The 25,939-nt window shown below is 42.8% G+C and overlaps 1 protein-coding gene across 4 annotated transcripts in view; it reads right to left on the bottom strand.

Annotated features, from left to right (window-relative positions):
• The window catches only part of ST6GALNAC3 (ST6 N-acetylgalactosaminide alpha-2,6-sialyltransferase 3), a 308,982-nt gene that overhangs the window by 11,741 nt on the left and 271,302 nt on the right, over window positions 1–25,939 (bottom strand). The window lies entirely within an intron of this gene.

The raw sequence follows: 25,939 nt of genomic DNA, 5'->3' as shown, positions 1-25,939 counted from the left end.
GACTCCCACCCTGCCTACAAACTGGTTAATGTCCAGCTTTGCTTAGAGAGTGCACAGCTCTTTCAGTTCTAGTGAGATAAGTGAAAATTAACTAAGTATTCATGGTGAAGTCCATGTGACGAATGCTCCATCAAGTCAGAAGGCTAGCTAAATCTAACTCTAAAACTGAGCTCAGTTCAGGAAGATGTGGGGAGAAGAAAAGAAGAGGGGACAAGATGTCACTTTGTAATCCCCAGATTTTGGGCATAGCCAGGGACCCATCAGTTCTCAGTCACAAGCTAAAGAAGCCTAAGGATTGCTCTACATTAAGTTTGGGTGCAAAGACCATTCCGAAAGGTCTTGCTGCAGCAGCAGGTGCTTTGGATACGCTGTCTCTTCTCTGGAATGCCCCAAAATACCCATATATGGGTGGCAGGTGGTGTAGAGCCAGCCTGCCAGCTTTACACCACATGGAAAATTCTTTTCTCAGGAGAAATGCCAGATATCTGATTCAGCTGCTTTTATGCATCAAAGAGACCACCAGGGAAGTCAGAATCAGTATTATCAGTTAGGGCTGAAGATGCATCCCTGTCCAAATAAAGATGAATGACAAGTGAAAGCAACCAAACTTTTACCAGCCTGGCTCTGAATACTGTTAAACCCTCCTGCTGATGTACTTATAATCAGAAACGGCTTATTTTTACTTGCTTGTCTCCCAGAGAAATGTTGCTATCAGTGCTGTGAGGCTAAATAGGCTTACAGACATACTTTAAAACATGATCTTTCAGCCAGTTTATTAACAATGAACTGGAAGCAATGAGGCAGATATATTCCTTGTCAGAGCTTATTGTTCCTTTTGGTTTTCTACAGTCCTATTTCTCTCTATACTTTGAAATGTTGTTGAATGCTGCAGTGGGCACAGGTCAATTGCTTCTAGTAGTTTGTTCATTTTCTTAGTACCTTTTCATCACAAGAACTGGACGTTGGTTCATTTTTTTTTATATTTCCTGAATCTCTATGTCTCTCCTCCACTCCAGTTATAATAAGATGATTTTTTTTCCTACTGTCTACTTTAGAGAAATACCAACACTTTCCATAATTCCCAATCAAATCATGGGGAACTGAAATGGATATTCAAAGGCAATTAATTCGGAGTAGCATCTAGCCATGGTGAACTGTGCTGCTTATTACAAACTCCCTGCTCCAGCTGCAGAGGCAAGTTAACCTTGGGCTAACCATTTAAAATCATAATAACTATTTATCAGAGCCCTATGGAGATCAGGACCTTTCCGATAACAGAGGCTTATTGGACAGCACTATATTGACAGTAGCGTCTGAAATCTGCTATGCTCAGGAGTAAAAAGGAATTTTAAAAAGAATTAATCAATATTTCATGTCTTGTTTTAACACCACTGGACTTTAGTCCTCTCATCAATAAACTACATTGGCAGGATAACTATAAACAGCAGAATAAGTTCTCAGAAATCTTCACTGGGAGGTGGACTACACGACAGCATACAAATTATGTACTGTACTATAAACCAGTGCATTTCTTCTCTTTTTCTTTCCTTCTGAAGATATGTGGCTAATGATGGAACACAGTTAAACAGTGGGAGTTCTGGATGAAATGTAAGGCTTTGGAATTCTATTGACACTGTAAACATATTTTGTGATATGAACAAAAGAAGAAAGAAAATGTGAAAACAAGTAAATGGTCAGTGACAGTTATTTGGACCAGTTATCTTGGAAACAAAAAGCTTATTTTGCCCCAGCTCTTAGGAGTTAGGACTTCATAGAGAAATGTTAATTATTGCTATTTAATTCATGTGCCTGGGGCCCAAATTCAGCAAGGTATTTAAGCACATTTTTAAATTTAAGCACAATTTTCAAATGGAATCAGTAACTATCATGGTTAAAGCCATGTTTCTCATTAAGTAACTTGCCGAATTTGGGCTTAGGATGGGACTATTTAAAGAATCAATCATTTCAATTTTCTTTTTAAAAGAAAGTTTACAAGTTATTTGCACATTTCAAAAATACTGCAGTTTTGTATTTATGGAAGTTTTCTATATCTGAGCTAGAAAGGATTGATGATAGTTCCATATAAAATGTAGAGAATTAAGAACTTGTTAAGAATTTTCACATCAAATGGCAAATTAATCAGCTAGGAAAAAACTTAGATAACACATAAACAGAAATCTGCGATGCCATTTCAAACAACACCAGAGAAAATGCACATTTTTAACCTCTAATTTTCAAATGGCTCCTTTTGCTCAAAGGGCTTTTTAAATTTATTTAAAAACACCCTCTGTCTCAAAATCTCATCAAAAACACTAATTTGAATGTTCAGCTGAAACTGAGCACAGATTCAAGTCGTATGTAATCACTGGCTCAGCTTCCACAGACATCAACAGAGCAGGATCAGGTATAAAAGGTGGTTTTCATCTGCAGATCTTAACATGCTTTTGACACTGGTGGGTAAATGTTACAAGTGGTCAACATACAGAAAAACTATTTTGAAAAAAAAATTAATTACATCTAAGTTGTTTTTCAGGATTCAAAGCAGAACAATTTTTCACGTAAGATGATTTTGTAAATTACTTTTTAGGAAAAGATCAAATTTTCATTTTTCTCTTCTTGTCCTTTTTTTGCTACTGAGTCCGATAAAATGAAAAACAACCAGAGTTCTCCAAATCCCTCACCCCCCCACACTTTTCCCCTTTCCCTCTGTGTATCATGCCATGCTATGGAAAGCTTTGGAAAGTTATAGAATGAAAAAGAAAAAATATGAAACTCCATAACTTTGCAGAATGTAACTTTTCTAAAATTGAAGAAACTGTAAAGAATTAGTGTGAAAGAGAAATGGAAAAAAACCGAAACATTTTATACCTTTTGTTTCATTCTACTCTGTGTTACATAGAAAAAGAGATGGGTGAGGGACGAACTCTGAAATTTAAATAAAAATGGCTTTTGAAAATCAAAACAAAATTAAAATTTTAATTTGAAATTAAACTTAATTTTTTTAAAGCTGACAATGATGTTTTCCCATTGAAAATGTCACTTTTGACGAAACTCCATTTTTCAGTGAAGCATTTTTTGTCAAGATATTTTGACTAATTCTTATAAATACCATTATGTTCATTTTATGGAAAAAATGAGGCACACAAAGATGAAATGACTCAGCCCAGCTCACACAATTGAGAAAGGTTTGAAAACAACCTACCTGTTTTGCTGACCAGGCCAGAGTTCTACTCACTGATTCATGGCAAATCCCATCTCTGCATATTTTTTTTCTTTTGAACACATTTGTATCTGGGCATGTCTGCACACACATATAGAAACAAACACCTCATATTCTGCATGCTATTACATACCAGTGTATAAAATGAACCAATACTTCTAAGCCTCTTGTGCTTAATAGTCTCCACTTCCACTGAAAATGGTCTGAATGGAAGGTGCCCTGGAAGGGTACAAGCTTTAAATAGTTCACATTTGTAAATTAAAACCCATGGATTTATTTCATTTAGAAAACCAACTGCCCACATGCTCAGATGTGTGTACTCCAGCTTTTTCATACGTTACGGGGTGGCATTTTCCAGAGGAATCAGGGATATCAATTGGAACAGAGGTAGGCAGACACTGAGCACTTTTTAGAATCCCTTAGTCTTTGCATTGATCACATGGGTCAATGTTCTCATTGCACTACTCACTGGTACCCATCCCAGGCCAGAGAAGCTAATCAACCAACTGACAGACCAAGTTCAATGATGAATTCTGATCAAGTGCCACCTGAGGCACATGGCACATACACTTAGAAGAATGGAGGCTCTGGAAATACAATGGGAATCCAAAAACTGAACAACTGACACTTAAAAAATGCTCTGACAGGCCAAAAATGTGAACTCATCATAGTTTTGCAGGTGAAAAATCAATGGATTGAGAGGGGACCAGAGGATATGATAAAAATGAAGCTCAAAAAAACACAGCAGCTCTTGACTGGGACTAAGACAGAGGAACAGACAGTGAGGGAGTAAATGTGGTTCCTTTAGCAGCAGGGCTCAAGGGAGCTGTGACACTGGTCTATCAAATGTCGTCTTAGCCTTGGTTTCCCTAGGTCGGGGTGAGCAAACTTTTTATGTGAGCACAACTTTTCGTCTCTGCAGTTGGCAGCCGTTCTACCTCAACCTGTCTAATGTAATCCAAACTCAAGGAAATTTTAGTTATGTTCATCTGAAAAAAACCTTTTGCATACATGCAAAAATAAGTATGTAAAATGCAAAAACTTTATTAATCGATATATGAATGTGAATGAACAACACATAAAAACAGTAATGTATTTCAACATTTTAATGAGATGGATCAGCCAGAGACCCAGCAGCTGATCATACTGTTTCCGCCTCATGAAATTTCATGGCCTGGGGGCCTGCTCTCCCACTTTTCACACCCCTGCTCTAATCTACACTAAGGACCGTGGTCCAGTTGAACAATAAACCTGCTCTGCTTTGAAAAGTTGAATTCACTGGACAGAGCACTCAGGGAGAAATGAGTGTTGAGGCTAGATAGCCTACTCTATCGGAAGAGTGTGACCTATGGGTCTGGGTCCTTTGAAGTCTGGCACACCAAAGAGGCCCTCACAATGGACTGCTTAAATGTGAGGACAAAATACAGATCTTGTAAATCACAGAAAGAGAGGACTGGAAGGGACTTCAGGAAGTCATCTAGTCCAATCCCATCTAAGACAGGACTAAATACTATCTAGAGCAGTGGTTCCCAAACTTTTCAGCATCACGCCCCCCTCTTGATTTTTGAGAAACCCCCCCACCTCCTCTTTACCATCGTCCAACCCCCATTTAACAAAAAATTCAATTTGTAATTTAAAATAAACACAAAAACTGGATATAAAAATATTATTTAAAATTAAAAATAAGCACAAATCATTTTTCTTGGCCTCTTGAAGGTGCCTGGTGCAGCCCCAGCTGGCCATCTACCTGAGCCCTATGCCAGCTGCCAGAACTGACTGCAACAGCCACCTGCCCGCTGGATACCTGCGCTGCCAGAGCCATCTGCCTGAGCCCCATGCTGCCAGGGCCAGCCACCCATCTGCCCATCAGCCACCTGGGCCAGCTGCCTGCCTGAACCCCACACTGCTGGATCAGCTGCCCACCCCAGCTGTGGGCCAGCTTCCCGAGTCACCACCCAAGCCCCACGCTGCCAGGGTCAGCCACCTGCCTCCCATCCCAAGCCTCACGCTGCTGGGACCAGCCACTCAAGCCCCAGGTTGCTGGGGCCAGACGCCTGCCTGCTAGCCCAAGCCAACCAAGCCTTGGGTTGCTGGGGCTAGCTGCCCACCTGAGCCCCACATTGCTGGGGCCAGCTGCCAGCCCACGCTGCCTGAACCCTGCAATGCTGGGGCCAGCTGCCCAAGCCCATGAGTCCCACAAGCCAGCCAGCCAGCCACCTGAGCCCTGCAAGCCCCCCGCCCAAGCACCTCCCTTCCCAAAAGGCCAGGCAGCACCAGCCCCTGGTTCTTACCCCATCCCCATCCCCCTCACCTGAGCCAGGCACCCCCAGCCCCTCATCTAACCCCATCCTCCTCCTCCCCCCCACAACCCACACTCACTCATCTTTGCAGAAGGCAGATAGCTTCACGTGGGTCTTTGCCTGCTGCCTAATTTTCACAGAGGCTGTGTCAGGTCACCCATGTAAAATGGCAGGGGCTGAGAGCTGGAAGTAAAGGCCGGATCTTTCTTCAGGTGGGAATAATGGGGGTGTGGGGGAGAGAAGGGCTGGCTTGCCTCACCCACCCCCCGGACGTTCTTCATGCCCCTCCCAGGGGGGCACGCTCCCCAGTTTGGGAAACCATGATCTAGAGCATCTGTGACAGGTGTTTGTCTAACCTATTCTTAAAACTTCCAGTGATAGAGATTCTATGCCTTCCCTAGGTAATTTGTTCCAGGGCTTAACTAACCTTACAGTTAGGAACTTTTTCCTAATGGTTAACCTAAATCTCTCTTGCTTCAATTAAACTCATTACCTCTTCTCTTCTCCTCAGTGATTAAGAAGAACAATTTATCACCCCCTTCTTTGTAACAATCTTTTCATGCTCTTCAAGACTTATCATGCCCTGCCTCAGGCTCCTCCAAATGTCCGTCATGGGTCATGTATTCTAGACCTTTTATCATTTTTGTTGCTCTCCTCTGGACTTTCTCCAATTTGTCCACACCTTTCCTGAAATGTGGCACTCAGAACTGGACAGAAGACACTAGTTGAGTCTAATCTGCGCTGAGTAGAGTGGATGAATTACTTCCCTTATCTTGCTTACATCCAAGAAAGATGTTTGCTTATTCCCCCCTCCCCTTGAATGGCCTGCTAAAACTCCAAATCCTTTCTGCAGTATTCCTTCCTAATCAGTCACTTCCCAGTTCGTATTTGTGCAATTGATTCAATCCTAAATGTAGTACTTTGTACTTATCCTTATTAAATTTCATCCATTTTAATTCAGATGCCATTTCATCCTAATTTAATCAATTTCTCCAGTCTGTCAAGATCGTTTTGATTTCTAATCCTTTCTTACACCTTTATAGTGCCTGCAACCTTTATAAATGTATTCTCTGTGCCATTATCTAAATTGTTTGTGATGATATTGAATAGAACTAGACCTAGGAGAGATCCCTGAGAGACCCTCCTCAAAATGTCTCTCCAGCTCATTTGTAAACCACTGATAACTATTTTCTGAGTATGATTTTCCAACCATTTGTGCATCCTCCTTATAGTAGATTCATCTAGGCTATATTTCCCCTGTCTGAGTACCAGGTTATGCAAGACAGTATCACAAGCCTCACTGAAGTCAAGAAATATCATATCCACTTCTTTTCCCCTGTCTGTGAGGCTTGTTACCTGTGATAGCACAAGGCTGCAGCTTTGAGAGGTGTTGCTTTTTGCAAAGCTACCTTCTTAAAAAATTACCCTCTAGCTTTTAAGGACTTAAAGTCCTGGACCATAGTGCTGGAGCAGGTGTGGGATTTGGTTGTTTTGCAAGCACTACACATCCTTCACAACAGTGTCTCGTTCAGGTTTTGCTTAACCCTGCACACACGGGGAAAACAGGTTGCACTTACCCTTTCACTGTCCAGAAGCTTTATGAACAGTTAAATATTCCATGCCATGTTAGGCCTGGGCCAATAGCAGCACGTCACAGCTGCTACTGCAATATGCAACACAACACCTTACACTTGATTATCTTTTGATTGTAATATTTGATTATCTATTGAAAATCAGATGTCTTTTCCTTGAGGGGCAGAGTATGCTATAAATATCTTTAAACAGTGAGAAAACTTATGAAACTTGGTAAAGAAAAGAAAAGTATGTTTCATGCTGGGCTAGAAAACAAAATCCAGCCTTCTTTGACACCCATTAACATGTTCTGATGGAGGCAAAACAAAGGAAAAATTGAATTTCTCTTTAATCAGGGGAAAACAGAAGGCATCTCTTTTTTAACGATTCAGGCTGAGTGCATTCAAATCACGTAAAAGTTGTATCATTATCAAAGGTCTGTTTCTCATAGACAAATCCCAGGAATCTCTTTTCTTGGTTCAAGCACAAATTCAGTTACTCCTGATTTTTACAGACACTTTTAAACCTAGCTCTTCTACTTTAAAGTACACGGATAATCCCAGGGTTGGGTGGAGGACCCACTCCAGTGGGCAGTGCACAGCAGTGAAAATTATACATCAAAAATAAGGTAATAAGACTGCTAAGTTAGCTTGTCATCTTGGTCAGGACAGCCAGTTAGTTTTTTTTCTCCCTTTGTTTTAATGACTGTCTTGGAGAAATGAATGTGTGGGGCACAGGTGCTGGAAGTAGAGGTGTTGCTGCACCACTGGCTTGAACTGGCTTCTGTAGTATACAGGCTTTTCAGTTTGGTTCACTGGCTCTCAGCACCCCCACTACACAAATTATTGAAGCATCCTCTGGATATTTAGGTTTGCATCGGACATTAGTAAAGAGAGTATCTGGCAAATGTAATTAACCACATAACCATTTTTTGCTTCATTTTATTACATTTATTTTAAACAATTTTAACAAACTCACCATTGGCAGCTTAAAATGTCAGGACTTTCTGGGGCCACAGGCAGGAGGGGTAATGAAAAATGTAACACTTGTTTTTATAAGTTTCCTCTCTCATTTCATCCTGACTGCAGCCCTGACATCAGCAGGCGTTCCATTGACTGCTGCTGGAGCAGGATAGATCCCTTGATGAATTAACTAGGTCCATTTAAGTCTATTGGCTTAAATGAAATCCCAGCTACGAGCCATAAAGCAGGAAGTTTTAGATTGTCTAGGGACGTTTCAGCATGATCAGACTTTTCTGTGAGCTGTTCGATGTCCAGGACCAAACTGTGGTTTTAAAGTACAGGCCTGCGTCAGGGCCAGCCTGGAGCACACTTCCCCTCACTGAGCCCAGAAGATATTTTGTCCAGGTTATTCCTGGAACACCTGAGAACTCACTCAGTGCCTGTGTCTTCTCTGCATTAATCCCCAGGGAGGGTTCAGCATGTTCTCATCAGGTGCTGAGTCAACACTTGTTGATGTTGTGGGGGAGGCCCTGTCACTTCTCTCCTCCCTCTTTGGAATGATTTTTGCCCCAGAACAACTCATGAGCTCCACTGTTTTACCTGCGACCGGTCGATGGAACTAGAAAAGAATCCTTGCACATGGACAAGAAACAATCTAGCCCACAGGTCAGCAACCCCCGGCATGTGTGCCAAGAGTGGCATGAGAGCCAGTTTTTTGGACACATGGTGAAGCTTAGGCCTGCCCATCCTTCCCCCCATTCAGCTCCCTGGGGCCGGCTGGGGCTGCCCTGGGCCTCCAAGGACTGTCTGCCTGGGGCTGGCAGGGGCTGTCCACCCAGAGCTCCATGCCTGAGGCTGCCAGAGTCTGTCAAGCCCAGGGCTGCGTGCCTTCGGCTGGTGGTGGCTGTCTGCCCAGAGCTGTCCACGTGGGGTTTCATGCTCTGGGACACTGGGGGCTGTCTGCCCAGAGCTGCATGCCTCTGGCTGCTGGGGCTCCTTGGCTGCCTCTGGCAGCTGCTCTCCAACCCTGGCCACCAGGAATCTCTGCCTAAGGCTGGCAGCAGCTCCACTCCCAGCCAGTGGGGCTGCTTGCCAGACTGGCCGAGTCCTCAGTCCTTATTAACCTCTGTGGCTGGGGCTCCCTGGTTCAGCATCAAGTGTGGTCCTTGATGTTGCTGGACCAGAGACTCTAGGAGAAAAGAGGTTCAACCTGAATTACAATCCCAGACATTTTTATATGTTAAAAAAACCCAGCTAGATGAAGATTTAAAGGCCAAAATGGTCAAGCTCTGCATCTTAATTGATTAATGAAGCTGTGGTATGGAGGATTCTTAGTGACTTTAAAAAGTATTGCTGGCACTTGGATCCCACAGAGATGTCAAAAGGTCAAATTTTGACACTCCATCTCAGAAAGGTGGTTGACCCTTGATCTAGCCTGTAGAGCCCTGGCAGGTCTATTGCTCAGCCCAGGTAAGGTGGTGTCTTGGCTGTTGCAAAATCAAAAGCCAGATTTCATGAACTACATCCAGTTTTCTTCAAAGGGTAGGTAATGTTTCCTGCTTTGAGATAATGGATTTTTCTTGTCTCTGAAAAACCGGGTTTGGTTTACTGTTAAATATGCATACATTTAGCATCTGTATCCTATCAAAAAGAAAAAACAAACTTGCCACTCCATAAAATCTCAGTTGCTCAGACAGATATTCCAACGGTTATTTTTGTGCTTGCCAGATTAATGGGAGAATTCTCAATTTGTCTGAACAAAGAGCTCTTGCTCACTGAGATCATACCGTCCAATAATAGGTAGAGCCCTGCAAATTCACAGACGGACACTTTGTATGCATGGGTATCAACATCTGTGGATGGGCCTGCGGCTATCTGTGGCCCATATCTGTGGGCTAAAAATCTTGTAACCATTCAGGGTTCTAATAATAGACACTCCAATGCACAGTACCTTTGTTTTACCAAAGTAAACAACAAGGTTCCCCAAAGGACAACTATGGGCCAAGTTCTTGTCTTCTCGTGGGAGGTAGAACTCCACTCCTATGGAAAATTCACTTTGTGTGGGTCTGTCTCATGGGAGAGAAGCATTCAGGTCTGCATCAGCAAGTTGTTGGCTTGGCAGGCTTTAGAGAAGGCAGCCTGGATCAAGACAAAGACGCTGCAGGGCAAAAGAGCATTATGCCTAGTTCAGGTTTGATTTTGTCCTCTGTAAATCAAGAGCTATGGTGGTGATCTAATGCTACTTCTCAGGTTTGTGGCTAATAGTTTTTATGCTACTGCATGCTTTCTGCAGAGAAAGACGTGGCATAAGAAGGGCTGTGAATACAGAGAATTGATTTTGTTTTGTGAAAAAGGTTTATATTTTTCTTTTGTAGAAGGATACCTGTTAAGCAGTTGTTTACCATAATTATTCACTCATTTGTGTGTGCATGCATGCACAGACTCATTGTATATGTCATAATATAGGACATCTAATAATAACCAGCCCTTGCCCATCAAACAGCAAATAGACTGTTTCACACATTCAAAACCCCACTCAATGCTGCAGGTCATTCTGTTAAATGAAACATTTATGTATCAACAGATGTTTTATTATCCATTGTGCATGGTTTCATGCAAAGGTTAAGCTAGTGGCATGTGTTCGGAGCTCTGTGGACCAAATACTGGTTAGGGAACAGTATGCCTGAAAAGATGTATCCAGGAGGGGCACAGTAAGGCATACTTTGGGCTGAAATGATGTATTCCCCCAAAGCCACTGAGTTTCATGAAACAGATTTGCCACACACAGAACCATGAAGCCACATTCCGAAAAGCAGTCACACTGCCCAATCCGCGCGTTTGATTTGGGCATATACCACCCAGTCTACCTGCAGCTCCTGGGTAACCAATCTTATTATGAATCATTGTCCTGTTAGAATATTTTTATTTTTTACCCTTTGTGTTACAGCACCACCTTTAGGTCACAATCAGGATCGGGCCCCGTTTGTGTGGGATGCTGTTAGCACAGGGATGAGCAAACTTTTTACATCAGGCCCTACTTTTCTTTCCTGCAGTTACCAAGCCCCCACTCCCTGTCTAATGTTATCTAAACAATGAAAATGTTGGTATGTTTCCAAACAAAAGAACCCTTTCAGCATGTTTAAAAAATAAATAAGCATGTAGACTGTAAAAGCTTTAGTAACTGGTAGATCAATGTGGGTACACACACATAAAAACAGTCACATTTCAACTTTTTTAATAAGATGGATGATCCTGAGAACCAGCAGCTGATCGTGCTGTGGCCCCCCCTTAAGAAATTTCACACCCTCCTGAGGCAGCCCGCTCCACACTTTCTGCACCTCTGCTGTAGCAGATAGTAAGAGACAGTCCCTGACCTAAAGAACATCTAACTGAAGACAAGAAGCAACAGTTGTAAGGGGCACTTAATAATGTATGTGCTTGCAGCCCTAGAGGAGACAGTGAGGATGCTCCGAGGCTGACCAAAATAAAGGAACAAAGAATGCTGCTGTTGCATTTGTGCCTGTGTAACACCAAAAGACCGTTGGTAGGAGGGAATGAACCTAAAGCCTTAAGGTCTAAAGCCATGTGCTCTACCACATGAGCTAAATGGCAGTTGGCTTTCAGCCAAGGCTACACAGCTAAGATTTCACTCCCTCTTTCAGGAGTCTCAGTGCCTCTGGGCTTACAGCTCTTTGCAGCTTGCTTTTTAAACAAACAAAGATCTGACCTAATATCTCTAATTTATGGCAACAAAGGTAAAAATAAAATTTAAAATAACTTAGAGCAGGTCACTGAATTTATTGTAATCGACAGCATCGCCTTGCATATTTAATTCCCAGGCTTACATGTGTAGTCTTTGCTTTGTGGGCTGCATACACATGGGTTACAGGAGCAGAGAGAAGGGAGGGGGAGGGCAGAAAAGCCATCTTTAAAGTACTGGCTTCTGCTACCTGTGGTTTTGTGGTTTCCTCATTTCTGGTTCCTTGACCTGCCTTTGATGCATTCCTGCTCAACTGTGAACTCAAGTGACAGGGGAAGGAAGTGATTTCAGCCAAGCAGAGTGGGATGCTTGAAAGGACTGTGCTGCTGGGCTCACAGGAGAGAGAGAGCAATCTTGCTTATCAGGAGCAATCATGCAAGCCTGGCTCACTGCAAAGCACAAGCAGGAGAACCAGACAAAAGGGGTAATTACAATCGTAAACACTGCCACAGACAATATTGTTTTAAGGCTGACTTTTGTACAGGAAAATTCATGGTTCTCATCTTTTCCCATCAGAGGATAAACCCTACAGATAGGGAGTTTCCAGTGTGATTTCTATAGTTTCTTACAGCAGCATGGCCTCTGCAGTTTACACTGCCTGGTCAGACATGAACAGTATCACAGATATGCTCAGCATGGAAGACCATACTCCAGGATACAAAGTAATATTAGATTTGGGAGGGAGGGGAGATGAGAAAAGCCCTTCATGGCTTACTTGACCCAAATCTTTTTTTGCCCATTACCTGTTGATGCTCTTGAATCTCTTGCTATCAAGTCTGTTTGCAAGGTACAAATCCTGGTCTCAGAGAACTCCGAGAACACAGCTGGTAAGTTTATAAATAAAAAGATGCTTTTGCTAAGTTCTCATATTGCACATTTTGCCTAAGAGTGAAAGTCCTACTACGAATACATGTTTACCATTAACCTTGACCCAAATGGACACATTCTATACAGTAGATAAAATTGACATCTGCAGTTCTTTAGTATACATACATTAATAAAGACTTGGCATTTGGAACTCGCTTAACATTTCTGTGGATGCACAAATCAATAAAAAGATTTCCCATCACCATCTGCAGTGCTAAGAATGATAAAAAATAAATAGAGAGCATTTTTTTCATATTCTTTCAAAGTTTTTATACTATGCCTATCACAATAGATGCTATGTCAGAACAGCTGCAGCAGAAGGGCATTTAAGAGCAGCAGAAGTAGATCTGAGGGATAAAAAGGCATAATTTTTAGTGTAATTTTTTTCCTGATCATAAAGGACCCATGTGAAATTCACTGAATCTACAAAGGCCAGAATCTCAGTTATACCAGTTTAGGATCTGGCTCAAACTGAACCTTCGGGCTTTAAGCGGTGGAAGTAAATGAAAGGTGGTGTGAAATTTGCTCCATCCTTCCCTGGACACTGCTCCAGCCTCAATGTTGGCTGCAGTGCCCTATGTTAGGCCTAATCCACGTTGGGTGGGAAAAGGACATACTCCAGGTACACCAGGAGAACAAAGGACACACATTCCAGTTACCCTGGTAGCACCTGCATCTTTGTTGGAAGGCTTAAGGGCAAATCATACCATTTAATAGCTGCCATGCATGGATGTGGTTTAAGAAAGAATAAGTGATTTATATTTTGAATAAAGCCTAGCCGTTCACAGACACCATTAACTATAAATGTTAATATATGCTGCTGCCCGTGTATTAGTTTTCATTCAAAAAATCTTGTATCTGCCTTTGTAATTGTACAACACATTACCACACCCTCTGAGTGCAAATCTCATACTAATTCTGCACATGCACATAAACCTTTCTTTCAGAGTGCTTCACAAAGCTGGCTGGTTAAGTTGGTAAGCATTGTTTTCCCCATTTGACAAGGAGTAATCTGAGGCATGAGGAAGTTGTGGTCCAGTTTACTCTAAAATAAAGAAGCTCCCTCCTGCTTGGCCAGAGGACATTCCCAAGCTGGCCATAGAACTACTCCCCACCTTCCACGCACGTGGAGGAGCCCTGGTATTCACTACTCAGACACTCTGGAACCTGTGTAGGGCATACTGAAAGTGTCTCTGGGGAGATGCTTCTTACCAGAGCAGGTTGAATGTGGGATAGGGAGGGGAGGAGCAGCTGTGGCCAGCCTGGGATTTGTCCAGTGGGCAGGAAGGGGAGGGTTGTGGCCAGCCCAGGGCCAGGAGTCATCTGACAAAAGGGACGGTTTTTGCTGCTCAGGGCTTCTCTGGATTGGGGAGGGAAGGGATTCTGGCTCTGACTGAGGGAAGGTGGCAGGAGATCCATTGATTGTTTTGTCCCAGGGCCCAGGTCAGTGGGCTGGCCTGACTGTAGGTCTCAGAGCAAATGCACTGAACCTGACCCATGAAAAAATACCAGGTTCAAAATGGATTCCAGTACCAGGTGGTATGATAACCTGTCTTTCGGGGACTAACCACCATTTGGGCTTACACAAAAAACAAAACTATTCACAGGTCATTGATGTGAATACCAAGCCATTAAGTTTCTGTGACACCAGTAATGGCCCTCATTAGCACATACAGAATTTTAAACAAATCCACACTTTGTATCTAACATCACATACAAGAATGATACATGCATAAAAATAGGATACACATATTCAGCAGAATGTAATATTAAATTGATTGGTTACATCACGTATTTTGTCTAAAGCATCTGCAAATTATGCTTTCATAAGACAACTCTTATTAGACATGGGGGGGCATCAAAGAAGTGTCATGATCTAGGGAATCATTTTGTAAGATTGTTTCAAACTGAAAAGCTTCTCCTCCGACGTGGGGAAAAACTATTACAAGTTATTTCAGGCATAGATTCTGCCCTTCCTCTACTCAACTGTCCCTCTCAAAAAAGAGCAAATTGTCTGATAATCTTATAATATTGGTATAAAAATAATCCCTTTTGCTTCAGCTCTGTACCATTGCCTTCTCTAGCATGTCTAACATCTTCTCATTTTATACTTTAGTAAGAAAATTACAGCTGTTGCCCCCTCAATGCCTGTTGTTTTAGTTTGGAATTCTGTGCTGCATCTCTAAGAAGTGCAGTCCAGGTAAAGTGACTTTAACTTATCTTTGCACTCTCCCAATCCTGATCTGCTTTGGATGCTAAAAGAGGTTCCTGGCATATCTTAGAGCCCTGTCGCGGTTGATCTTCTGGAGTTCCGTTTAGTTTGCCCAGTTGGGATACACTAAATCAAACTAACACTGTGTCTCCATCAGTGTTGGTACTCCTGCCCCTTGTGAGGAGTAAGGCAAGTCAACAGGACCATTTGCTTCCATTGACCTCTTGCAGTAGAAATGGTGTGGAGGTTTGAATTAAGGTATGTTGGCTTCAGCTATGTAATTAACATAGCTGGAGTTGCATATCTTAATTCGATCTTCCTCCTTAGCATAGACCTGGCCATAACGTTTGTCATGTTTCCATTACATCTCCCTCTTTGCAAGTTTTGTAAAGGTTAGGAGTGTAGAACTCATTCTCATTCTGTATTTGAGGTTCAGTGCATCTCTGTCTGTTGTACATCTCTGAGTCAGATTGGTTTTCTTGCAATGACTGACTATGTCCAGTTTGGAATCCTGGACTCTTCTTGTTCTACATCTGCCATCTGCACAGTGTGTTCTTTTGCTTGCTGTTTTTAAAGAACAAGCTGTAGATGTTGATGGTTTCTGTTGAACTTTTTTACTGTCAGTCTTGACCACATTCATATTCACATCGTTCCGGGTCATTTGCGGATGACACTAAGATAGGGGGAGAGGTAGATATGCTGGAGGGTAGGGATAGGGTCCAGAGTGATTTCGACAAATTGGAAGACTGGGCCACAAGAAATCTGATGAGGTTCAATAAGGACAAGTGCAGAGTCCTGCACTTGGGCTAGAAGAATCCCAAGCGTTGTTACAGGCTGGGGTCTGACTGGCTTAGTAGCAGTTCTGCAGAAAAGGACCTGGGAGATGTAGTGGATGAGAACCTGGACATGAGTCAACAGTGTACCATTGCAGCCAAGAAGGCTAATGGCATTTTAGGTTGTATCAAGAGGCGTGTTGCCAGTAGATCCAGAGAAGTGATTATTCCTCTTTATTCGGCTTTGGTGAGGCCACATCTGGAGTACTGTGTGCAGTTCTGGGCCCACAATTATAGGAAGGATGTGGACACACTGGAGTGGGTCCAGTGGAGGGTGACCAAAATAATTAGGGGGCTGGAGCATATGACTTATGAAGAAAGGCTGAGGGAATTGGGACTGTTTAGTCTGCAGAAGAGAAGACTGAGGGGGGACTTGATTACAGCCTTCAACTTATGGAAGGGAGGTTGCAAAGAGGCTGGAGAGAGGCTGTTCACAGTGGTCACAGATGGCAGAACTTGGAACAATGGTCTCAAGTTGTGGTTGGGAAGGTCCAGGTTGAACATTAGGAAAAACTTTTTCACCAGGAGGTGGTGAAGCATTGGAATGGTCTACCTAGGGAAGTAGTGGAGTCTCCATCCCTGGAGGTGTTTAAGTCTCGGCTCAACAAAGCCCTGGTTGGGCTGACCTGATGGGTTTGGACCTGCCTACGGCAGGGGGCTGGACTTGATGGCTTTTCTGGGTCTCTTCCAGCTCTATTGTTCTACAATTCTATGATTCTGGATGTGGATTTCTTGTTCTTTATGACAGAGGGAGTTGTCAATCCACTTTTTCCATTCAGCTGGACATGAACGCGGACATCAAACTCTAGATATAGCAGTTCTCTGAGTGATGTCTGTTCACAAGCCCCTTTAGACCTTTTATCTGACTTGATCAATTGCTTCAATTCTGGCCATGTGGGAAATGGGTTCTTTTCCAGTGTTGGGACAGGTAGTTCTGAGCTGCCTTCCCATCAGGAGTTATGTTGAATTATATGCAGTTGCTGCTATTGGCATTGATTTGTAATTCAGAGGAGCTTTTTCTGCTGTATGATTTTCTTGCCTATCTGAACAGCTCTCTCCATTTGCTTGTGGATAATGTGGGCTGCTAGTAATATAATCAAAATCACATTCAGAATAATTTAAATTCTGCTGCAGTGAATTGTGGTCCATTGTCCATCATGAGTTGTTCTGGAATACCAAAGTGAGTAAAAGTAGACTGCCGTTTCTGAATAACACTAATATATTATGCCTTTTCAAGTACATTATTCTATATAGCTGGAAAATTAGTCCACAATGACCAGGTAATGTAGTTGTGTGAATCTGAAAAAATATTCAGCTAGTCTCTTCCAAGGTCTCTCTGGTTAGGATACTCGTGCACTATATATAGCTCAGCATTTTCCATTAAGTTGCTTTGTACTAGATTGCCTTTCAAAAGTTCAGTATCACCATATCCTCCATTGAGTTTTTTCCTCCTTTTCCATCATGACTCCCACATTGCAGTGGAGAAGGCTGTTGGTCTTTAGTCATTTGATCACATACCTGCAGGGTTAGGGTGAGATGTGTCAGATGACCTCAGCTGTGGGCAGGGGGGAGGGTTTGAAAGTGATTGTAAGTTCCTTTTGAGATGACCGTGACATCAGCTCCTGAGTCAATTTGAGAGTCAACAACAGTCTTGCCAGTTGCCAAGACTATTCATTTTTACTCTCCAGGCAGGCTCTATGCCATCACAAGTGACAGATCCCACAAACAATGGTTCTTGGTTTTCTATAAGATGAATCAACTCCCTGACTGCTTTGGTACAGCATGCAGCTACAAAATGCCCATGCATGTATTATACCATCTACCTCTGACTGGACATGCATCATCTCTTGGGATATGACTTTTTCCACACCTTGTGGATATAGGCTGGAATTTGTCCCTCTTAGCCTGGGAGTTCTACCCCCTTGCATGGGAGGAGGAGGTCATGATAATGACTTTTAACACTCAAGTGCCTGTCCAGTTTCTATACTCATATATGGTTTTTCAAGCTTGTCAAATTGTTCTAAGTTTTGCCGGCTCACCAGCTCAGATTGCTTTGCTCTCTGTGTAGCTGTGGCTGAGGTCAAATCCCTCTTCAGTTTTAGCTGTTGTGAAAGGCTTTTGCCTGTTAAACCAATAATCATCTTTCTCAGATATTTTCATATTTTGCATTTCCCAAACCAATTTCAGCCAACGTATGCAGAGCTCTTATAAAACATTCAACATTTTCTCCAGGCTCTAGAATTTGCTGGTGGAAACATGCTTTTTCATAACTCACACTTCTCTGAAGTATAAAGTATGCAACAAGCATAACCAAAACCCCTTCATAGTCATCTTTGTGCCTGTCTTCAGGAAAATCAAAGGATTTAAAGATATGCTCGGCCTGCTTCTCTATAGCATAAATTAAAGAAGATACCTGCATATCAGTAGTTTCCTTGTGGTGCTTGAAAAATATTGCTTGCAAAATATTGTTTTCAGTCTGCCCTTTACAAAGGTCAAAGCTGAAGTTCTCTGGTGGATTGAAGAGTGGCATGTTGATGAGGTGCTGTAACCTTTGGGGCATTGTTCTTTTTTTTTTTTTTTCTTCTTTCTTCATACTTTACTCCTGATACCACATCATGGTCCTATGCCAGATATGGACTGGCTACGTGTACAAGATGTGTTAATATTCTGGCAGTTATGGCGGAGATTTGCTTCAATACTATATTTTTATCTAGGGGTTGAACAGAATAATACCCCTTTACAGAGTTTGAGGTCTTTCTAAGGGTACTTATGTCTAACCTGCAATGGGTGACAGCACATCTAAACACACCTGAGCTTGTGTTGATTGACCTCGCTCAAACAATAGGTGTGAAGCGTGAAGCTACAGCAGCAAGACTAGCCACTTGAGGGGATCCCTAGGGTTCCAGGCAAGGTTATACCAGTCCTGTGGTACCACATGCACTGCTACTCGTTAAGCTAGCTGGATTTATGGGTGCCAGGGTGGCTGGTTTAGAGGGAGCCTGACCAGTTTTTGCACTGCCTGGCCTGTAGCTGGAAAATTCCTCGCTGGATAGTAAAGCACAGTGAAGCTCCCTGTTCTGCAGGGAGTGATGAAGGCTCAGCAAGCAAAAGTGGAAAAGGTAAATTTGGTGGAAAAGCACTGGGCAGGCAGCCTTGCTTGTGGAGGCATCAGTGCAGATACCGGCAAGGGTCGTAGTTGGAGGCATGGGATTGTCAAGGAAGCAGCCTTCTCACTGGGTGCAGCAGGAACAAGGCAGAGGTGACTGTCTACTATCCACTCCTGGTACATTTGGGAAAGGGGTTAGAATGACCTGCAGATGCCCCCTGCCTCCCTACTTCCTACAGGCACCCAGTATTCACCCCTGCATTCCCAAGACACCCAGCACTTTCCTTCTGCACAGTCCCCCTGCCCCTCAGAGGCACACACAATGCTCAAACCTCAGACGCCCAGTACCCATTAGCTCTCCTCAAGCATTGATCACCCACAGCCCTTTACAGAACTCCTGGCACCAGTCCCTTTGCACCCATAGCTGTCGGAGCCTCTTGCATAATGCCTTAGTCTTTGTACTAGATGCAACCTCAGATACTCATCTCTGGAATCCTACGACATGATCACTAAAAATAAGAACTTGTTGGCAGATGCAAAATGAAATATAAATTCCAGATGACTTAAGAGGTAGGATGGAGCACAAAGTGTGCAAACCTTTATCTTAGGACAAGGTAAGAAAAGTCATAAAATATTATAAAAATACACAGTAGTTTTTTGGGTGTGACATGGTTCTCTAAAACAATGTAGTCACGATTAGCTACTGTCGATACTGGGATCCTTTTAGATGGCAGAGTAGTGGAGGTGGCTAGTTTTTCTGACTTGTAAAGGTGCAATTCATGCTCCCGATACTTTGACTGCAGGATAGATAAACTCTAAGTTATGGCAGCCTCCATCGTCTATCCTATGGGCTGGAGCCCTGCTTGAAATCTCTTGCGTTGTTTTGTGCTGTATCGCAGATCTCCGCTCCAACATGCTTCTCTTGCTCCCAGCCCTGCCTCTAACATACTCCCTTTACCAGGGCTTGTACAAGAGCCCTTGGAAAGTGCCTACTGGCTGTGAGTTGTAGGTTTCTTTACTTTGCTTGGGCTCTTTTATATGGCATGAAGCTTTTCCCCTTTCATTACCAAAAAAGAGTCTAAGCTTAAAAATGGGTGAAGTTGAAAAAGAATAGTGTCCTGACACAAACAACATACTTCTGTCAACATACAGTGAAATCAGTATCTGCCACTTTTATGCTGGATATTTTTTCCTCCAAGGAGGATGTAAGGTAAACACAGCTCCAGTTAATCCAGCATCCCCACAGTGAATTAATTTGATTGGCTTTCCCACCCTTTTCTTTCAGTAGTAGAACACTTAGTACTCCTAACTGCATGCTTTAGTGAAATCTATTGTAGGTGAAGACAACAGAAATTCCCTGATAGCTCTCACCTTGTCAAGGCCAGATACTGAAAAGCGTTCATCTGCCCTTGGCTGAAAGTAGCTTGTGTTTTTAATATATATTTCCCGCAAACCATTTTATTGCAAAACAAAAACAGAAAAAAAATTAATAGGAGACAAATTGCACAAGGGTCTAAGCATGGGCCTGTGGCTTGGCATGGGAGAAGATTAAAAATGCATTTTGTAATTTTCTACATCAGACAGGGAGAACCATCAGAGTGAAACTGTTCTCTGATCCTGATCAATCAAGTTAGGGGAAGGGAGACTCAAGGCTTTGGGCCAGATCCTCGGCTGATGGAGTTACACAGATTTACGCCAGATGAAGACATTGCTCTAGCTTTGCTTTTTAGCTTCGTGGGTCTTGCATCAATGTTATTACTTTGCTCTGTATTGCTGGATGGGGGTGGAAGGACATTTTGTTTTTCTCTCCCCGCAAGGGATTTAATTGAGCATGCTGCTTTTTCCAATGACTGATCATCATCCAGAGAAGTCTTACAAGGGAGCAACAATGTCATTAACAGGGGAACTTCATTTTTCACAGGCAAATGAACGCTGAACAGAGACATTTTTTTTCGAAAAATATACTGCTGGTGCCTTGACATGAGCTCCGTAACCCTGTCCCAATAGCTTGTCTCACTACCCCTGCATTTCTCATATAGCACAGCCTTTACAAGAATGTTTCAATAAATTTCCAAATCTACAATGAAAACACACAACTTCCAGTTAAATTTTTGTAAAAGTTCAGAGCTGCAAACATTATTTTGTATTAGTCTAGTACTTGGGTCTGTCTACATAACAGCTGGGAGTAAGGCACTCAGCCTGGGTACAAACACATGCATACTGGCTCTCTTCAAGATAGTCTACCAAAAAAACAGCTGTACGGATATTGCGGCTCAGGCTGACATTGAGACTCGCATGGTCAAGGGGTGAGATGGGCTTGAGAGTCTGTCCATCTGTGCTGGGAAACTCATTCCCAACTGCAGTGTAGCTATAGCCTGAGAGGTTCCAAGTTTAGGGCACCATTGTGCTGTGCTGTGCTGTGTATGGACACACAGTGAGAAATAGACTTTGCCCCAAAGACGCATGAGTCTAAACAGATGAGACAGACAAAGGATTAGTAGAAAAGAAATAAAGGCACTATATCATTTCCTATACTTGGAACAGAAAATAATGGAGTTATGTTAGGGACTATACAAATCCCACACTGGCCAGGAATGGCTTAACGAGCTGCTGTTACCCTCAACCCACTACCCATTGCAGAAGGTGTCAGGCTGGGAGAGAAGGGTTAAAAAGAGGAGAGCCCAGCTCAGTTGCGGCTGACGCCGACTTCAACCTTCAGCCTTGTCCTGGAGTCTCGAGGAATGAAAGATTAATCATTAATTCAATGTTATGTCATGATGCCTCCAAGAATATGTCCAGTGAAAATTGGGAACCCTAGGGAGAAGGTTGGCTGGGCCCTCACTGGAGGCTGCTGCCTGCCAGAGCCTCCCTGTGTGAGAGAAGCTCTAACCCAGGTCTGTTGTTCTGACTTGTCTACGGTTGCCGAGTCAGACTGCCCTGCCTGAAGGGGGAGACAGCCAAGAAAACCCTTTTTGCCTGTTTAGTACCTGACAGGGGAGGGGTATGAAAAGCAAAGGGGCAGTTGCCCAGGGCTTGTTGATTCAAAAGGGCCCAGAGCTTTGGTCTCTGATTCCACTGTTACCACAACAGCGGCAGTGGCCACAGCCCTGGGCCCTTTTAATTGCTGCTGGAGCATACGTATGGCTGTGAGGGCTGCAGAAGGGGTGTGTCACTGTGTCACGGCATGGTGCAAAGGGCCCCTTCTGCGAGTGTAGAGCCTCCCCCACACTTTGCCTAGGGGCCTGATACGGTGGTGTGATAAGTATTAGTAAAGAAGAGTATTCCACACATCTGCTCACACTGAGGTCTGATGAGAGAAGCCAGAACGGGGTGAGGCAGCATGAAGATTTTATCCTCATGCTTTGGGACGATGACACTACCCATAAAGGGCAAGGCCCTAAACAATGCAGGTCAATCCAAATGAGGGCCAAAAAAACTCTTTATACATCCATGTACTTTGATCTATTTCATCAGTAAGTATGTATTTTCTGTCAAATGTACATTGTAGTGTGTCCATATGAAAAAGGAGTATTTTTATACACTGACTAATGACTGTGTTGAGCATTTTTAGTTTTCAGTACTACGGTAAAAGCTGTTTTACCCGACACCCGAATAGCCGGCAAATTCAGTTCACCCGCATGCTGGCTGGAGCCACTGGCCATGGGCTGGCAACCTAACTGGGCTGGTTGCTCAAACGGGGCCAGCTGCTGCAGCTTCTGCACAGCCGGATGCACACTTTCTTCTGCCTGGCTGGAAGGGCAGAGCAGGGCCAGCGATCTGCTGTCCAGCTGGAGTGTGTGGTTGCAGGCAGAGCAGGGTTGCAGTCAGCAAGAGCTCAAATAACCAACACCTTTTATTATCCAGCATCCCTGGTTCCCCAGGGATGCCAGGTAATAAAGCTTGAACTGTGGATGCTGCCTGCTTCTTTTTAACATTTTAATCCTTATCAAACACCTGCAGCCATGACGCCTCAAATTCTTATCTCATCAGCTCCTGCAGGCTAAGAAGTGCCAGCTCTGGATACTTGGATAAGAAAGTCCAGGATGCTTTAGGAAATGGTTTAGGAGGAGATGTTCTCCTCTATATGTTGGCACTGAACCTGCCCCTCTCTATGATGCTGGAGTGGCTTGAATGAGTGCAATATTCTTCACCCTTCCATTCAAAGCCCCCACACCTTGTTACTGTGCTGCCAAACAGCTTCCATTTTCCAACCCTGAAGAGGCCACATTTCCTTAGCACGTGGAAGGACTCCTGCACACGTGTAGTTCAAAGCAATTTGATGAAAGGTGCTACATGAACGAAGACATCATGCCATGCTGATCCTGTGATTTACTGGATCGGCATTCTCTGCACTCTCTTGGCACTCTCTGTGCAAATGTGATCTAAATCAATGGCTCTCCACCTTTCCAGACTACTGTACACCTGATTGTATTATGTATCCCAAGTTTCACCTCACTTATAAACTACTCGCTCACAACATCAGACATAAAACTACAAAAGTGTCCCAACATGCAAAAAATTACTTACTTTCTCACTTTTGCTGTCTAATATTAAAATAAAACAACTGGAATAGAATACCGTACTCGGGCTTTTTGTAGAGCTTCTTGTAAAACTAGGCAAATAGCTAGATGAACTGATGTACCCCTGTAACACCCCTGTGTACTCCTGGTTGAGAACCACTAGTCTAAATCACTCTTATGCATTTCTGATCCTGGCTTTTCTCAGCACTAGGTGAGTCTCAAAACACAGTTTAGGGTAGCTTTTTTGACAGGTGGGGAGGGGAGGGGAATCCAGTCTAGCCACATCCTCTTTTCTTTGGCTAAGGCCTGTGTTCCAGGAGCAGCAAAAGGGCTATCACAGAGCTTGTTCTATACCAGCAGGCTAGCTGTATGCACATAAAGGTCCTCTGACTCCCGGGGAATATTGATGGGGCTAGTTAAGCCAGTTTTCCAGCTGCTGAGTACTGCAGAAGCATATGAAAAAAAAATGGTCATTTTGATTACGTTTGAGGGACAGAGGAAATCACAGTATTGTCATCCTTTAGTGAGAGCAGGACTGGGACCTTGGTATGGCTTCAATTTATTAATTTGTCTGCTTTTGCTCAAATTCAGCTGATGTACCATCTACTGGTCTGAACAAATGAGGCAAAATGGCAAAATCCTACCATACCACGTGGACTGCTGTCTCTGCTGTGTTCCTTGTGGCAACAATGATCCACTTCTACTGGGGAAAGCAGAAACCCCACCCACCCATCAGGACACAAAAGCTTTAGCTAGGAATCAAAAGAGGGGCTGCAAGCTCTCAGTTAATCATTAGTGTGATCACATAGCATTAGTACTAAATGAACCCAGAGGCTGGCAAACCAACAGCCAAAAAAATAAGTTCAAAAGTCAAATGAAAGAGATGCTTCATACTTGTTGTGCGGAAACGGAAGATTTCACTCCTGTATAATATATCATGGCAATGAAAAAAATTGAGCTAGTCTACAGTGAGGGAAAAATTACCATGGCTAAATGAAAAAACAGTGAAACACTTTTCCCAGCTCCATAGACAGAAATGAGTCTTAAGGTGACAGACAACACCATATCTATTAATGGGATCACAATACCCTAATGACAATGAATTTTCCTCCCTTTGCTCAGTGAGCATCCGTTGCTATACTGAAAAGAAAACCACACAATAGGCCTATGCTATGGATCTAAACATGATGTGGTAGAATTCTAGAGTAACTATATACATGTACTAAAAACAGGCCAAAGCCACAAAATTTGGATTCAGATTTGAACTCGCCACAAATCTGAGGCTGTCTACACGTGGGGTTCTAGGTTAGGCCCATGTTCAATACAGGAATATATTAAACCAGGTTGTTTTATTTTTCCTTTCTGTCCACAGAAGTAGTGAACTAAGTCCATATATTATCCATTTTGGTATTTGCTACATATGCAGTCAAAACATTGAAGTAAGTGTTTAGAAGCACTTCAGTTTAATATATCTCTCTGCAGCATTTATTGTACAGTTTCATGTGTCACATTCATTCATAAATCTTTTGTCTTTATATATGAAGCTGGATAAGCAGTCTGATTACCGATCAAGCTCATCTATACTTCTGTAATAAGGGAATGAAATCTCTCTTTATTACTCTTTCATTTTCCTGTTTCGAGAGGAAATTGTTTTTCCTGAACATTCTGGACATTTTGCAATATGCACTTACTCCGCCCATATAATTCCTCTCTCTGGCAATAAATCAGAACGTTCATTGCCAGAACCTCTAAAACATTGACAAGTTAGCAGTCCTTAATTTTTAATGGAAGACCTGCTGGGGCTCAAGCAATTAGGTGCCAGAGCTCACGTAACTTTTTCACGTTCATAAGAGATGCAGCGAGCCCAGAGGTGCCAGGTCTATGAATGGTCAAGCCTGGAGGTGCTGGTGCTCAGTCCTGCAAGATCTGGGACAGATTAAGCATTGAAAGTTAGCCTGTGACTTTAAATTCCCATTTAGGTAAGGAATTCACATTTATACAAGCTTGGGGTGATTTTTATTAATACCAAAAATATCTGCATTTTGTCTGTCTTTGTACCTGAGCAGGAGTTCACTTTTTCATATATAACATTTGTCATGGCTTTAATTTTTCCTCAAAATGGATCTTTTTTATGTCTGCAATTTACTATCCTTGTCAGAGACACTGAGCATGAGAAACACAGTATCTACAAGATGCAGAAACTACTTTCTATTTGGACTCATGTGATAGGTAACCAGATGGTTTTTAAGAAAGGACCTATATTCTGTGCTTTACCTGTTCATGTGTAGGATTTTGTTTTCATCTGAAATGAAAGGCATAAACCTCAGGTCTGAAAACTAATAGAATTTCTGCATTTACCTGCTGATCCATAGCCTTTAGGTTAGATTGTATGTCAGCCAGCAGTCAGCTTGTTGAACGAAGCAATATGTTAAAACTAAAATGAAAAGGTTTCTGTTATATGCAGACCAACACCAGATATGCAGACAGATTTCTGGTGGATTATTATTAGAAATATTTTCCACTATGCCTGATAAGTGAGACTGAACAAGCCGCAGGAAGTAGATTTAACCAGATAATGCTGACTTGC

The sequence above is a fragment of the Carettochelys insculpta genome, chromosome 9 (genome assembly GCF_033958435.1).
Source record: "Carettochelys insculpta isolate YL-2023 chromosome 9, ASM3395843v1, whole genome shotgun sequence".
NCBI lineage: Eukaryota > Metazoa > Chordata > Testudines > Carettochelyidae > Carettochelys > Carettochelys insculpta.
Note: the sequence above shows the minus strand (reverse complement) of the source record. Positions and strands in the feature narration are given on the sequence as shown.